Source organism: Triticum dicoccoides, chromosome 1B (genome assembly GCF_002162155.2).
Source record: "Triticum dicoccoides isolate Atlit2015 ecotype Zavitan chromosome 1B, WEW_v2.0, whole genome shotgun sequence".
Taxonomy (NCBI): Eukaryota; Viridiplantae; Streptophyta; class Magnoliopsida; order Poales; family Poaceae; genus Triticum; species Triticum dicoccoides.
Window position 1 is genome coordinate 368,489,171 of NC_041381.1, and position 17,388 is coordinate 368,506,558.

The following is a 17,388-nucleotide window of genomic DNA, read 5'->3' on the forward strand; positions in this document are numbered from 1 at the left end:
AGCCTGACAGGGTCCCTCACTGACTTGGCCCGGGCCTAAGTGAAAGTGCAAAAGTGAAGTGGTGGGCCTACCCATCCCAACCTGGGGTATGCTGGGATTCGTGAAAAGCAGCACCTTATGATGTTCATGACCAATCGGATCTTGACGTACCAGTAGGTACCAGAGGAGATCGCTACGATCGTTACTGTATCTGTATCGAAGAGATGCAACAAAGTGTTCGGATCATTGTGCAATGTCCTAATCAAATGCCTAGTGGCATGATCAAAGCCGATGATCGTAAGCTATGTCCTCCATCACGATCTCGAATGAAACTATCCATGGAATCATGCGCCATGTGAAACGTAGATCATCGCGGTTCTTAACCGAGACTCGGGTTAAGCTCCGTCTCGGAACCGCCGTGGGGTTAGGAGTAAAGCATCCCGAGGTTGGCACATCTCGTTGGGCGTGGAGAAGCATTGGGAACCCCAATATCTTTCTTCGGAGCAGTTTCTTTTCCCGCCCCCTCGCCCCGGCATAGCACTTCGCTTCCGGTTCTTCAGAGGAATCAACTGACTTCTCCCTTCTTCATTGATCCGGGGGAAAGGGAACCGTCTACCAGTTGGGAAGCTAGACATCAAGGTTGTGGCTTGATGAGGATAACTAAGCTGACACGCCGGAGTTAGCTACTGGCACAACAGGGTGGTGCCTTACCGCACCACAGGCGCACGCACGGTAGCGTTCATGGTGGTGCTCAGGATTCCAATGTACTGCGTCTAGGATCAGAACGAGCTTGCCAATGGACCACTGCCGTCCCATTCGTTAGTGAGCTGGAGCGCTGCCATCTTATCCACAGAAAACGCGTCAAGCTATCGCTTCGGGTCGAAGCACTAAAAGAAAAGGACCGGGAAACACGGCGGCATAGGAACCATGGGAACCCAGGAGGGAGAAAGACGATGTACGGGATACGAGATCCTCGTAGTAGCTGATACGTCCATTTTGCATCATGCTTTTATATCAATATTTATTGCATTATGGGTTGTTATTTCACGTTATGTCACAATACTTATGGCTATTCTCTCTTATTTTACAAGGTTTACATGAAGAGGGAGAATGCCCAGTTGGAATTCTGGGCTGGAAAAGGAGCAAATATTGGAGACCTATTCTGCGCAACTCCAAAAGTCCTGAAACTCCACGAAATATCTTAAAATAAATAAAGAAAAATCATCGCCAAAGATGAAGGCCAGGGGGCCCACACCCTGCTCACGAGGGTGCCCCCCCTGGGGCGCGCCCCCCTACCTCGTGGGCCCCCTGGTGGCTCTCCGACGCCCATCTTTTCCTATATGAAGTCTTTCGATGAGAAAAAAACATTAAGCAACCTTTTGGGACGAGACTCCGCCACCACGAGGCGGAACCTTGGTGGAACCAATCTAGGGCTCCGGCAGAGCTGTTCTGCCGGGGACACTTCCCTCCGGGAGGGGGAAATCATCACCATCGTTATCACCAATGCTCCTCTCATCGGGAGAGGGCAATCTCCATCAACATCTTCACCAGCACCATCTCATCTCCAAACCCTAGTTCATCTCTTGTATCCAATTCTTGTCTCCAAGTCCGGGATTGGTGCTAGTAGGTTGCTAGTAGTGTCGATTACTCCTTGTAGTTGATGCTAGTTGGTTTATTTGGTGGAAGATCATATGTTCAGATCCTTTATGCATATTATTACCCCTCTGATTATGAACATGAATATGCTTTGTGAGTAGTTACGTTTGTTCCTGAGGACAAGGGAGAAGTCTTGCTATTAGTAGTCATGTGAATTTGGTATTCGTTCGATATTTTGATGAGATGTATGTTGTCTAGCCTCTAGTGGTGTTATGTGAACATCGACTACATAACACTTCACCATTATTTGGGCCTAGAGGAAGGCATTGGGAAGTAATAAGTAGATGATGGGTTGCTAGAGTGACAGAAGCTTAAACCCTAGTTTATGCGTTGCTTCGTAAGGGGCTGATTTGGATCCATATGTTTCATGCTATGGTTAGGTTTACCTTAATACTTTTGTTGTAGTTGCGGATGCTTGCAATAGAGGTTAATCATAAGTGGGATGCTTGTTCAAGTAAGAACAGCGCCCAAGCACCGGTCTACCCACATATCAAATTATCAAAGTACCGAACGCAAATCATATGAGCGTGATGAAAACTAGCTTGACGATATTCCCATGTGTCCTCGGGAGCGCTTTTCCTATTATAAGAGTTTGTCCAGGCTTGTCCTTTGCTATAAAAAGGATTGGGTCACCTTGCTGCACCTTATTTACTCTTGTTACTTGTTGCTCCTTACAATTTATCTTATCACAAAACTATCTGTTACCACTTATTTCAGTACTTGCAGTGAATACCTTGCTGAAAACCGCTTATCATTTCCTTCTGCTCCTCGTTGGATTCAACACTCTTACTTATCGAAAGGACTATGATAGATCCCCTATACTTGTGGGTCATCAAGACTCTTTTCTGGCACCGTTGCCAGGGAGTGTAGCGCCTTTGGTAGGTGGAATTTGGTAAGGAAAAATTTATATAGTGTGCTGAAATTTTCTGTCACTTGTTACTATGGAAAGTAATTCTTTGAGGGGCTTGTTCGGGGTATCTTCACCCCGTCCAGTAGAGCAAAGAGTTGCTCCTCAACCTACTAAACCTATTGAAAATGAAACTCCTTTTGAAATTCCTTCGGGTATGATGGAAAAACTACTAGCTAACACTTTTACAGGAGATGGAACAAAGCATCCTGATGAACATCTACTTTACGTGGATGAAGTTTGTGGACTATTTAAGCTTGCAGGTATACCCGATGATGTTGTTAAGAATAAGGTCTTCCCTTTATCTTTGAAGGGAGACGCATTGCCATGGTACAGGCTATGTGATGATACGAGATCATGGAACTATAAAAGATTGAAATTGGAATTTCATCAAAAGTATTACCCTATGCATCTTGTTCATCGTGATCGCAATTATATATATAATTTTTGGCCTCGCGAAGGTGAAAGCATCGCTCAAGCTTGGGGGAGGCTTAAATCAATTTTATATTCATGCCCCAATCATGAGCTCCCAAGAGAAATAATTATTCAAAGTTTTTATGCTCGGCTTTCTGTTGATAATCACACCATGCTTGATACTTCTTGTGCTGGCTCTTTTATGATGAAGACTATTGAATTCAGATGGAATTTATTGGATAGAATTAAACGCAACTCTGAAGATTGGGACCTCAACGAAGGTAAGGAGTCAGGTATGACATCTAAGTTTGATTGTGTTAAATCTTTTATCGATACTGATATTTTCTGTAAGTTTAGCACTAAATATGGACTTGATTCTGAGATAGTAGCTTCTTTCTGTGAATCTTTTGCTACTTATGTTGATCTCCCCAAAGAAAAGTGGTTTAAATATCATCCTCCCATAGAAGTCAAAGTAGCTGCACCTATTAAAGTTGAAGAAAAGACTGTCACTTATAATGATCCTATTGTTCCCACTTCTTATGTTGAGAAACCACCTTTCCCTGTTAGAATGAAAGATCATGCTAAAGCTTCAACTGTTGTTCGTAAAAGCAATATTAGAACTTATACACCTCCTGAGCAAATCAAAGTAGAACCTAATATTGCTATTGTTAAAGATCTCTTGTCTGATAATATTAATGGGCATGTTATTCAATTCTGTGGTGAAACTACTAGAATTGCTAAACCTTATGCTAAAGATAAACATAGACCTATGGTAGGCGTGCCTGTTATTTCTGTTAAAATAGGAGATCATTGTTATCATGGCTTATGTGATATGGGTGCTAGTGCTAGTGTTATACCTTATGATTTATATAAAGAAATTAAGCATGAAATTGCACCTGCTGAGTTAGAAGAAATTGATGTCACAATTAAACTTTCCAATAGAGATACTATGGGAATTGTTAGAGATGTTGAAGTCTTGTGTGGGAAAACTAAATATCCTGCTGATTTTCTTGTTCTCAGTTCCCCACATGATAGCTTTTGTCCCATTATATTTGGTAGACCCTTCTTGAATACTGTTAATGCTAAGATAGATTGCGAAAAGAATGTTGTTACTATTGGCTTGGATGATATGATTCATGAGTTTAATTTCTCTAAATTTAGTAAACAACATCGTGAGGAAGAATCACCTAGTAAGGATGAAATTATTGGTCTTGCTTCTATTGCCGTACCTCCTAGTGATCCTTTAGAACAATATTTGCTAGACCATGAAAATGATATGTTCATGAATGAAAGAAGGGAAATAGATGAAGTATTCTTTAAACATGAACCTATTCTGCAACACAATTTGCCTGTTGAAATCCTAGGGGATCCTCCTCCACCCAAGGGTGATCCCGTGTTTGAGCTTAAACCGTTGCCTGATAATCTTAGATATGCTTATCTTGATGAAAAGAAAATATATCCTGTTATTATTAGTGCTAACCTTTCAGAGCATGAAGAAGAAAGATTATTGAAAACTCTGAAGAAGCACCGTGCTGCTATTGGATATACTCTTGATGATCTTAAGGGCATTAGTCCCACTCTATGTCAACATAAAATAAATTTGGAAGCAGATGCCAAACCCGTTCGTGATCCTTAACGACGTTTGAATCCTAAAATGAAAGAAGTGGTAAGAAAAGAAATACTCAAGCTTCCGGAGGCAGGTATAATTTATCCCGTTGCTAATAGTCAGTGGGTAAGTCCTGTCCATTGTGTCCCTAAGAAGGGAGGTATTACTGTTGTCCCTAATGATAAAGATGAATTGATCCCGCAAAGAATTATCACAGGTTATAGGATGGTAATTGATTTCCGCAAATTAAATAAAGCTACTAAGAAAGATCATTACCCCTTACCTTTTATTGATCAAATGCTAGAAAGATTATGCAAACATACACATTATTGCTTTCTAGAAGGTTATTCTGGTTTCTCTCAAATACCTGTGTCGGCTAAAGATCAATCAAAGACTACTTTTACATGCCCTTTTGGTACTTTTGCTTATAGACGTATGCCTTTTGGTTTATGTAATGCACCTGCTACCTTTCAAAGATGCATGATGGCTATATTCTCTAACTTTTGTGAAAAGATTTGTGAGGTTTTGATGGACGACTTTTCCGTCTATGGATCCTCTTTTGATGATTGCTTGAGCAATCTTGATCGAGTTTTGCAGAGATGTGAAGAAACTAATCTTGTCTTGAATTGGGAAAAGTGCCACTTTATGGTTAATGAAGGTATTGTCTTGGGGCATAAAGTTTCTGAAAGAGGTATTGAAGTTGATAAAGCCAAGGTTGATGCTATTGAAAAGATGCCATGTCCCAAGGACATCAAAGGTATAAGAAGTTTCCTTGGTCACGCCGGATTTTATAGGAGGTTCATTAAGGACTTCTCAAAACTTTCCCGGCCTCTGACTAATTTATTACAAAAAGATGTACCATTTGTCTTTGATGATGATTGTGTAGAAGCATTTGAAATACTTAAGAAAGCATTAGTCTCTGCACCTGTTGTTCAGCCACCTGATTGGAATTTACCCTTTGAAATTATGTGTGATGCTAGTGATTATGCTGTAGATGCTGTTCTAGGGCAAAGAGTTGATAAGAAATTAAATGTTATCCATTATGCTAGTAAGACTCTAGACAATGCTTAAAGAAATTATGCTACTACCGAAAAGGAACTTTTAGCAGTTGTATTTGCTTGTGATAAATTCAGACCCTATATTGTAGATTCTAAAGTAACTATTCACATTGATCATGCTGCTATTAAATATCTTATGGAAAAGAAAGATGCAAAACCTAGACTTATTAGATGGGTTCTCTTGTTGCAAGAATTTGATTTGCATATTGTTGATAGAAAAGGAGTTGAGAACCCCGTTGCAGATAACTTATCTAGGTTAGAGAATGTTCTTGATGACCCACTACCTATTGATGATAGCTTTCCTGATGAGCAATTAAATGTCATAAGCACTTCTCGTAGCACTCCATGGCATGCTGATTATGCTAATTATATTGTCGCTAAATTTATACCACCTAGCTTCACATACCAACAAAAGAAAAAGTTTTTCTGTGATTTGCGGCATTACTTTTGGGATGACCCACATCTTTATAAAGAAGGAGTAGATGGTGTTATTAGACGTTGTGTACCTGAGCATGAACAGGAACAGATCCTACACAAGTGTCACTCCGAAGCTTATGGAAGACACCATGCTGGAGATAGAACTGCACATAAGGTATTGCAATCCGGTTTTTATTGGCCCACTCTCTTCATGGATGCCCGTAAGTTTGTTTTGTCTTGCGATGAATGTCAAAGAATTGGTAATATTAGTTGATGTCAAGAAATGCCCATGAATTATTCACTTGTTATTGAACCATTTGATGTTTGGGGCTTTGATTATATGGGACCTTTTCCTGCCTCTAATGGATATACACATATTTTAGTTGCTGTTGATTATGTTACTAAGTGGGTAGAAGCTATTCCAACTAGTAGTGCCGATCATAACACTTATATTAAAATGCTTAAGGAAGTTATTTTTCCGAGGTTTGGAGTCCCTAGATATTTAATGACTGGTGGTGGTTCACACTTTATTCATGGTGCTTTCCGTAAAATGCTTGCTAAATATGACGTTAATCATAGAATTGCATCTCCATATCACCCACAGTCTAGTGGTCAAGTAGAATTGAGTAATAGAGAGCTCAAATTAATTTTGCAAAAGACTATTAATAGGTCTAGAAAGAATTGGTCCAAGAAACTTGATGATGCATTATGGGCCTATAGAACTGCATATAAGAATCCTATGGGTATATCTCCGTATAAAATGGTTTATGGAAAATCATGTCACTTACCTCTCGAACTAGAACATAAGGCATATTGGGCTATTAAAGAGCTCAACTACGATTTCAAACTTGCCGGTGAGAAGAGGTTATTTGATATTAGCTCACTTGATGAATGGAGAACCCACTTATGATAATGCCAAGTTGTTTAAAGAAAAAGTTAAAAGATGGCATGACAAAAGAATACAAAAGCGTGAGTTTAATGTAGGTGATTATGTATTGCTATACAACTCTCAAGATTTTTTGCAGGAAAACTTCTCTCTAAATGGGAAGGTCCCTACGTTATCGAGGAGGTCTATCATTCCAGTGCCATAAAAATCAACAACTTTGAAGGCACAAATCCGAAGGTGGTAAACGGTCAAAGAATCAAACATTATATCTCAGGTAATCCCATAAATGTTGAAACCAATATTATTGAAACCGTAACCCCGGAGGAATACATAAGGGACACTTTGTAGAACATTTCAGACTCCTAAAAGGAATAGGTATGTGGTACAGTAAGTAAACCGACTCCAACAATTTTTAAGGCAATATTTCTCCGTTTTGGAATATTTAGAAAAATAGAAAAATAAGTGGCAGTCCGGGAAGGACACGAGGCCTCCACGAGGGTGGAGGGCGTGCCCTACCCCCTGGGCGCGCCCCCTACCTCGTGAGCACCTCGTGTGCCCTCCGGACTCCGTTTTCTTGTATGTTATGTATTTTGGTCGGTAAAAAATCATTATATATACTCCCGAAGGTTTTGACCACCGTATCACGCAAATATCCTCTGTTTTCGATTCGAGCTGTTTCCGTTGCAGATTTAGAGCACCATGACTTCTCCCTCCTCCAACAACGAAGACAAGGATGCTTGGCTATTGAAGATAGAGTTGAAAAGAGAGGAACCAGAAGAGATCAAGAAGGCCATTGAGGCTCAAGCTCCGGTGGTGAAAGAAGAAGACACCCCTCAACCTTTACCTAACCTTTTCACTCCAACAGAGATTGAAGCTTTCAAGATGATTGAGTTAGCCCGCATACAGAACAAGTATCTCACAGAGGAGAATATTTTGTTGAAGGATCATATTGCTGGGCTCAAGGGCATTATCCGCAAGTTGGAGGAGCTTTTACGCTCTATGTGCGTTTATCCACCGTCATCATCACCACCTCCATCACCTCCGAAGAAATAATCACATGGGTATGGGCACTCCCCTTGGCAACTGCCAAGCTTGGGGGAGGTGCCCTAGTATCGTATCACAATCACAACTCCTATATTTACCGTTTTTCTTAGTTCGGTCCTTTTAGTAGTATCTTGATTTAGTAGAATAAAGTTTATGGCATGATCTAGTTTTGAGTTTTGCTTTATGATCCCTCTTTGTAATCGAGTCCGTGAGCTATATAATAAAGTTTAGTGTTGAGTCATGGGCTTGATTATTTTGCCTTGATCTTGGGTGAATAAAAGAAAAAGAATAAAAAGAATCAAAGAGTTCATATTGATCTTATTGAAAGTAATGACTTCACATAGAAAGAGTATGATGATTAAAAGTTGTTGGGAGTAGGCAAATATAGCTTTGGTCATCGTTGCAATTAATAGGAAGTAATAAGGAAAGAGAGGTTTCACATATAGATATATTATCATTGACATCTTTTATGATTGGGAGCACTCATTAAAATATGACATGCTAAAGAGTTGAGGTTGGACAAGGAAGACAACATAACGAGTTATGTTTTCTTATATCTGAGATAAAGTATGTTGTCATGGATCCTCTAACGTGTTGAGCTTGCCTTTCCCCCTCATGCTAGCCAAATTCTCAGCACCAAGTAGAGATACTACTTGTGCTTCCAAATACCCTTAAACCAGTTTTGCCATGAGAGTCCACCATATCTACCTATGGATTGAGTAAGATCCTTCAAGTAAGTTGTCATCGGTGCAAGCAATAAAAATTGCTCTCTAAATATGCATGACTTATTAGTGCAGAGAAATAAGCTTTGTACGAACTTGTTGTGGAAGTAATAAAAGCGGCAGACTGCATAATAAAGGTCCACATACAAGGGGAAATATAAAGTGACGTTCTTTTGCATTAAGATTTTGTGCATCAACCCTAAACGCGCATGACAACCTCTGCTTCCCTGTGCGAAGGGCCTATCTTTAATTACTATCCTCTACTTTATGCAAGAGTCACGGTGATCTTCACCTTTCCTTTTTCATTTCATCCTTTGGCAAGCTCAACATGTTGGAAAGAACATGATATATATATATATCTAATTGGATGTAGGGGAGCATGAATTGTTATTGTTGACATTACCCTTGAGGTAAAAGGTTGTGGGGCAAAACTATAAGCCCCTATCTTTCACTATGTCCGATTAAAACTCCGTAACCACAAGTATTGCGTGAGTGTTAGCAATTATGAAGGACTAAGTGATAGTTGAGTATGTGGACTTGCTTTTAAGCTCTGACATAGAATCTTTCCGATGTTATGATAAATTGCAATTGTTTCAATGACTAAGGTTATAATTTGTTGGTGCTCAATAAGGTTTCTGATTCATTCTTTTGCATTGTGAAAAGATCATCACTTGAACATAAGTAATCATATGACAAAATCTATATATGTTGCTGTTATGGAAATAATCATGATGCCTTCATGTCCGTATTTTATTTTTATCGACGTCTCTACCTCTAAACATGAGGACATATTTATTGTTATCGGCTTTTCGCTTGAGGACAAGCGAGGTCTAAGCTTGGGGGAGTTGATACGTCCATTTTGCATCATGCTTTTATATCAATATTTATTGCATTATGGGCTGTTATTTCACGTTATGTCACAATACTTATGGTTATTCTCTCTTATTTTACAAGGTTTACATGAAGAGGGAGAATGCCGGCAGCTGGAATTCTGGGCTGGAAAAGGAGCAAATATTGGAGACCTATTCTATGCAACTCCAAAAGTCCTGAAACTCCACGGAATATCTTAAAATAAATAAAGAAAAATCGTCGCCAAAGATGAAGGCCAGGGGGCCCACACCCTGCTCACGAGGGTGGGGGGCGCGCCCCCCCGGGGCGCGCCCCCCTACCTCGTGGGCCCCCTGGTGGCTCTCCGACACCCATCTTCTCCTATATGAAGTCTTTCGATGAGAAAAAAACATTAAGCAACCTTTCGGGACGAGACTCCGCCGCCACGAGGCGGAACCTTGGCGGAACCAATCTAGGGCTCCGGCAGAGCTGTTCTGCCGGGGACACTTCCCTCCGGGAGGGGGAAATCATCACCATCGTCATCACCAACGCTCCTCTCATCGGGAGAGGGCAATCTCCATCAACATCTTCACTAGCACCATCTCATCTCCAAACCCTAGTTCATCTCTTGTATCCAATTCTTGTCTCCAAGTCCGGGATTGGTGCTAGTAGGTTGCTAGTAGTGTCGATTACTCCTTGTAGTTGATGCTAGTTGGTTTATTTGGTGGAAGATCATATGTTCAGATCCTTTATGCATATTATTACCCCTCTGATTATGAACATGAATATGCTTTGTGAGTAGTTACGTTTTTTCCTGAGGACAAGGGAGAAGTCTTGCTATTAGTAGTCATGTGAATTTGGTATTGGTTCGATATTTTGATGAGATGTATGTTGTCTATCCTCTAGTGGTGTTATGTGAACGTTGACTACATAACATTTCACCATTATTTGGGCCTAGAGGAAGGCATTGGGAAGTAATAAGTAGATGATGGGTTGCTAGAGTGATAGAAGCTTAAACCCTAGTTTATGCGTTGCTTCGTAAGGGGCTGATTTGGATCCATATGTTTCATGCTATGGTTAGGTTTACCTTAATACTTTTGTTATAGTTGCGGATGCTTGCAATAGAGGTTAATCATAAGTGGGATGCTTGTTCAAGTAAGAATAGCACCCAAGCACCGGTCTACCCACATATCAAATTATCAAAGTACCGAATGCGAATCATATGAGCGTGATGAAAACTAGCTTGACGATATTCCCATGTGTCCTCGGGAGTGCTTTTCCTATTATAAGAGTTTGTCCAGGCTTGTCCTTTGCTATAAAAAGGACTGGGCCACCTTGCTGCACCTTATTTACTCTTGTTACTTGTTGCTCGTTACAATTTATCTTATCACAAAACTATCTGTTACCACTTATTTCAGTACTTCCAGAGAATACCTTGCTGAAAGCCGCTTATCATTTCCTTGTGCTCCTCGTTGGGTTCGATACTCTTACTTATCAAAAGGACCACGATAGATCCCCTATACTTGTGGGTCATCAGTAGCCTGGACCAAAATCCAGCCGAGAGAGGGCAGTCTTTAGAAGCAACAGGTTGGGAAACCAAGAGAAGGCTTCGCCTTTTCTTATCTTCTTCCTGGCACAAAAGGAGGGATTAGTATTATTGACCCCATGAGAAAGCACTAACACCTTCCTCATCGGGGCTTCGCGCACTGGGAAAAGGCTTCCGTGACAGGAAACTAGCTACTAGTTAGGAAGTGAACATAAGGTATCAAGAGGTCCCTCACAGTCAGGTGCAATGCAATTGCCCCCTATTAGTCAAGTACCCCTCTTCTATTTAGTTTAGGCGTTAAGGCGAGAAATGGCTTGATGAACCCTTCCGTTCACCACGCACCGGCCCCATTCACTTGCAACTCGTAGAGGCTGTAAGTAAACAGTGCCCCATGCACGCATATAGGAGTCCTACCCGGACACGGGGGATGGTCTTCTGCTTTTATCTTCATGGCCCATTAGTCCGGCCCATATCGAATAGGCCGGACACCCGAGGACCCCTTAGTCCAGGACTCCCTCAGTAGCCCCTGAACCAGTCTTTGATGACGATGTGTTCAACACGCGGAGTGTCTTCGGCATTGCAAGGTGAGTTCCTTCTCCTGAAAGTTTTAGGTTAACTTCCCGTACAGAGGAACTGTGTCCGGCTCTGCATAATAAATACAACCCTTAGCCATGAAGGAAAGATGTTAAAACAAGAACAATCTCTTTTACTAACAACTTTTTTCAGCGAAGCGTCACACTCGATCCTTTAATATTTCAAACCATTTTCACACCTCTTGTTTCGCGCTTCGAGGCTTAGCCTCCACTGGCACATCTTGTCAAAACAGAGATCGCACCCACCCATTACGGGATTTTCATCAATGTGATTTGGGTAACCCAGCTGCACCTTACGCACGCTTTCATCGAGAACAGGCGAGTTTTATGGCTTGAAGGGGGGGGGGGTTGGTATTTTTACCATCTATAAGAGGACAAAGATTCCTCCTTTCTTCTCGACGCCTTCTTCTAGCTTCTGCCCTCCAACCTCCAAGCTCCAACGCCCAAAATAGACTCTGATCTTTCCCACCGCCACCACCCTCCCCAGCCATGCCCGGGTCCGGCTCCAAGGGCAAGTGGGAGGCCTCCTACGTCACTGAAAAGGACGTCAAGGATCTCCGAAGCGCGGGCTATCTGTCTACGGATATCGCGCACAGGCTCCCCCATAAGGACCAGGTCATCCCCACTCTGGGCCCGGTGAGAGGGTCGTGTTCATCCCCCATTTCCTCCGAGGGCTAGGGTTTCCCCTCCATCCCTTCGTCCAAGGCCTTATGTTCTACTATGGGCTAGACTTCCATGATCTAGCCCCAAATTCCTTCCTCCACATATCGGCGTTTATCGTCGTGTGTGAGGCTCTGCTCTGCATCCCGCCACACTTCGGCTTATGGCTCAAGGTTTTCAATCTGAAGCCAAAGGTGGTCGACGGACAGCACGCGGACTGCAGCGGGGCCATGGTAAGCAAGCTGCCCAACGCCACGTGGCCCAAAGGAGCATTCATCAAGACTGTCAATGTGTGGTAGTAGGAGTGGTTCTACATCACCAAACCCCACCGTGCCAACTAGGTGGCCATACCCGACTTTAGATCTGGACCCCCTACATGACTCACCTCATGGACCGCCAAGGGCCTTGATTGGAGGTCCGAAACGAAGGTGAAGATGCTACAGAAATGCATCACCAACATGCTGGGTACGAACATCGGCCTCACGAACATGGTTCAAGTGATGCTCTTCCGTCGCATCCTTCCCTGCCAACACCGGACCTCCCCCATTTGGGAGTTCAATCTGGAGGGGCGATGGACCCTGAGGCGCTTCTTTGGCACCACACACGAAGACATATGGAAGCTGCTCTTCAAGGCCCAAAAAAGCTGGACAATGAAGAACGAGGACATCAGACTCGACATCGAGAATCCGGCCTTAGAGGTAAGCATTAGTTTTTCTGAAGATCCATTCGGCCGATGTTTTAATTAATAGAGATTTTATCACCTGCCTTCCGCACAGGGCTGGACAACAAAGGAGGAGCGGATTGACTATCCGGCACTGCTGCCGGAGGACCCAGCCACACCCCAGCTAAAGGAGATGCTGGTCCCAGCACCTTGTCAGGCGACGGAGAAGAAGGCCAAGAAGAAGGTCAAGGAAGCCAAGGGCGGCCCCTGCTGCAAAGGTCCTTTGGACATCGTGTCCAGAGAGACCAAAGTCCTCTCCTCCCACGAGGGAGACGAGGAAGAAGAGGAGGAGGTGGAAAGCGACTCCCCTGCAAGGGGAGGAGGAAGAAGAGGACTGCCTCCGAAGACCCGGAGGGGGAGGTGCCGAAAAGAGGGAAGCTGACCCTCTCGGACAGTTCAGACTCAGAATATGAACACGTCCCCAAGAGACCTCCCAAGGTGAAGCCCCTGGCCGAATCATAAGTATTAATAATCTTACTATTTGTCTTTAGTTTGCCTGCCTCTCTTATGTGAGTTTTATTGTTATTTGTCTTTCAGCCCTCCCCGTGAGGTTCCGCACACTCCCTTATTGGAGAGGAACTCCCTGCCACCCGAGAAGGAGGAGAGCGACACGCCGCCACGAGCCCCCTCGCTTGTTGCCATGGAGGACACCAAGTGTCGTCCCGAAGGACTTCTCTTGGCCGAGGAGGGGCGGACGAGGCTGTCGAGAAGGCGCTTGAGGTCAATACCTCGGTCCCCGAAAACCTGGGGGAGGTGACTCCCCTAACAACCAACGGTGGGTAGCCCCATCAACCTGCCCCCCCACCAAACACTGTTCTAGAGACCAACGCAGCTCCGGGATTGGATACACAGCCCCCTTTGAGAGAGGGGGAGGAGCAGCAGCTCCATCAGCAGCCTTCATTAATTCGGAGGCGGCTCATGCTCTGGAGGAAGCACTACAAAGTGCTTCCGTCGTGGAGGAGCACCGCACCCTGATGGGTGCGGTTATGGAGAAGGTCCAGTCTGCTAAAAGCGGACTGAATGAAGCCTTCTACAGCCTAGTGATAGGCTTTGAGGTATGCGACGTAATGTTCTAAGAACTTTTCATATGAAAGGATAAACCTGTGTATAGATAGTAGCCCCTGAGGCTCTGTCCAGATTGGAAAAAACCAGACAGAGTATCCACATGATAATCCGGATAATAATATAGTGTGCTACTTTTTTAACAAGCATCCATGTTGGCGGCTACCGCCCATGCCGCAGAGGTTTCCGAACTCAATCGGAAGCTTCCAGTGGCCGATGAGGAACTCGACCGCGTTAACTAGTGGTTCGAGGAAACACAAGGTATGCGGAAATTTTCAAGGAGTTTATTGTCATATCAGAAGTGATATGTATATTGAGTAGTTTAACTCATGGATTTTTTTATTATGACCATAGTTGGCGCAACCGAGGTCAAGTCCCTCAAAGGCGCGCTTGCCCAAGCTAAGGAGGCAGAGGCAAATAAGGTAGCAGCTGACAAAGCGGCTACAGAGCTGGAGGTCGAGCAAACTGTCCGCCACCAACATGAAGCTCGGGTGGCCGAAGTCGAGCAGGAGCTGAAGGATGCCATCCAAAAATGCGAGACCTTGGTGCAGAAAACTTCGGACCAATCGTCCGAACTTGCCAAGGCTCTCAATGATGCCAAAGAGGCGCGGATCGAGTCCCAAAGTGCTCGTGCGGAGATCCAATAGGCGAGACAGATAGCGGCTGGTAAGGCCTTTCTTTTGTAGAGTAGCTTTGGAGGTAAGAGCTATATCTTGCTTACCTGAGTTTGGAGTTCTCCAGGCGCGTTTGCGGATCTTCTGAGGAGCATCGCCAATGCCGCGTAGTTTTTCCGAGCCCAGGAGGGGAATTCGACCGAGAAGCTGTTCTGGTCGCAGTATCTCATGCCGAAGTATCCGACGCCTCTAAATGGCCAGCTGAAGCAGCTGACAGAGCTGCATAGGGTAGCCGGCTTGGCCATGAAGGATCTAATAGTCCAACTTTGGCCAGCCGAGCCTATTCCCAGTAGCTACTTCGGCCTGGTAAAGCGGCTTGTCAATGCGCGACCGCGGATTGATGCTGGAAAGCATTCGACCTGCATAGAGGGTGCCCGGATGGCCTTCGCTCACATCAAGATGCAATGGGCAAAGATGAAGGTCACCAAAGTGGCGACCGCAGGCCCGCCCGAAGGCAAGGATCATCGAAAGCCAGAGAGGTACTTCGAAGATGTCTTAGAAGGAGCCCGAGTAGTAGAGGGCCAATGTTCAAAGGACGTCATGTTCGATTGACTATGTTTGGGTTGTACACTATCATATTTATGAACCCGTGCTTTGAGATATCTATGCTTGCGCCTTTTGTTTTAAGTGAGTTTTTCCTCTTGTGTGGTCGTTTATTGTTTATATTTCTGAAAGTTGCCAGTCGACGGCTTCTGCCCCCATGTAGATGCTACAGGGGTGTTCTACATAACGCGATACCGCGCTTTATCCAACGTCTTGGTCCATAAAGGAGGCGTTCGCGGGGTGAACCAGGCAATCGGACTATACGGCTTTATTACCTTCACTTAGCCATAGGAGTCTAAATGTGGGGCTTAGTACTAGCCCTTGTTGCGTGTGCGGCTATCCGGACTACGACGCCTTTGCCACATGGCTGGACAAAGACCAGCCCCTCGTATAACACGGTAGAAATCACGAACAATTTGTAGTGTAATACTAAGTCGCCGGATCGCTGACCAGCTCTCGCTTATCATGACAGTCAGTTTTGGGCTTTCTCTAGTGAGGTACTGATACGTCCGTTTTGCATCATGCTTTTATATCGATATTTATTGCATTATGGGCTGTTATTACACATTATGTCACAATACTTATGGCTATTCTCTCTTATTTTACAAGGTTTAACATGAAGAGGGAGAATGCCAGCAGCTGGGATTCTGGGCTGGAAAAGGAGCAAATATTGGAAACATATTCTTCACAGCTCCAAAAGTCCTGAAAATCCACGAAAGTCATTTCTAGAATTAATAAGAATTATTGAGCGAAAGAAGTACCACAGGGGCCCCACACCCTGGCCACGAGGGGGGCGCCCACCCCTACTGGGCGTGCCCCCTGCCTTGTGGGCCCCCTGGTGGCCCTCCGGTGCCCATCTTCTGCTATATGAAGTCTTTTACCCTGGAAAAAATCATAAGCAAGCTTACAGGACGAAACTCCACCACCACGAGGCGGAACCTTGGTGGAACCAATCTAGGGCTCCGGCGGAGCTGTTCTGCTGGGGAAACTTCCCTCTGGGAGGGGGAAATCATCACCATCTGGAAGGGATCGAGAAGAGGTGTCTAGAGGGGGGGGGGTGATTAGACACTATGTGCCAAAAGTAGCAGTTTTTAACTTCTTTAAGTTGGAGTGGAGTTTAGGCACAAGTTTAACACTCACAATACATAACAAGCAAGCATGCAAAGAGTATATGAGCAGCGGAAAGTAAAGCATGCAACTTGCAAGAATGTAAAGGGAAGGGATTTGGAGGATTCAAACGCAATTGGAGACACGGATGTTTTTGTCGTGGTTCCGATAGGTGGTGCTATCGTACATCCACGTTGATGGAGACTTCAACCCACGAAGGGTAACGGCTGCGCGAGTCCACGGAGGGCTCCACCCACGAAGGGTCCACGAAGAAGCAACCTTGTCTATCCCATCATGGCCGTCGCCCACGAAGGACTTGCCTCACTAGCGGTAGATCTTCACGAAGTAGGCAATCTCCTTGCCCTTACAAACTCCTTGGTTCAACTCCACAATCTTGTTGGAGGCTCCCAAGTGACACCTAGCCAATCTAGGAGACACCACTCTCCAAGAAGTAACAAATGGTGCGTTGATGATGAACTCCTTGCTCTTGTGCTTCAAATGATAGTCTCCCCAACACTCAACTCTCTCTCACAGGATTTGGATTTGGTGGAAAGAAGATTTGAGTGGAAAGCAACTTGGGGAAGGCTAGAGATCAAGATTCATATGGTAGGAATGGAATATCTTGGCCTCAACACATGAGTAGGTAGTTCTCTCTCAGAAATAGGATGCTGGAAGTGTAGGCTTGTTCTGATGGCTCTCTCCATGAATGAAGAGGAGGTGGAGGGGTATATATAGCCTCCACACAAAATCTAACCGTTACACATAATTTACCAATCTCGGTGGGACCGAATCAACAAACTCGGTCAGACTGATTTAGTAAACCTAGTGACCGTTAGGGTTTTCGGTGGGACCGAGATGCAACTCGGTGGGACCGATATGGTTAGGGTTAGGGCATAACGTAATCTCGCTGAGACCGATTACACAAACTCGGTGGGACCGATTTTGGTAATAAGCTAACCAGAGAG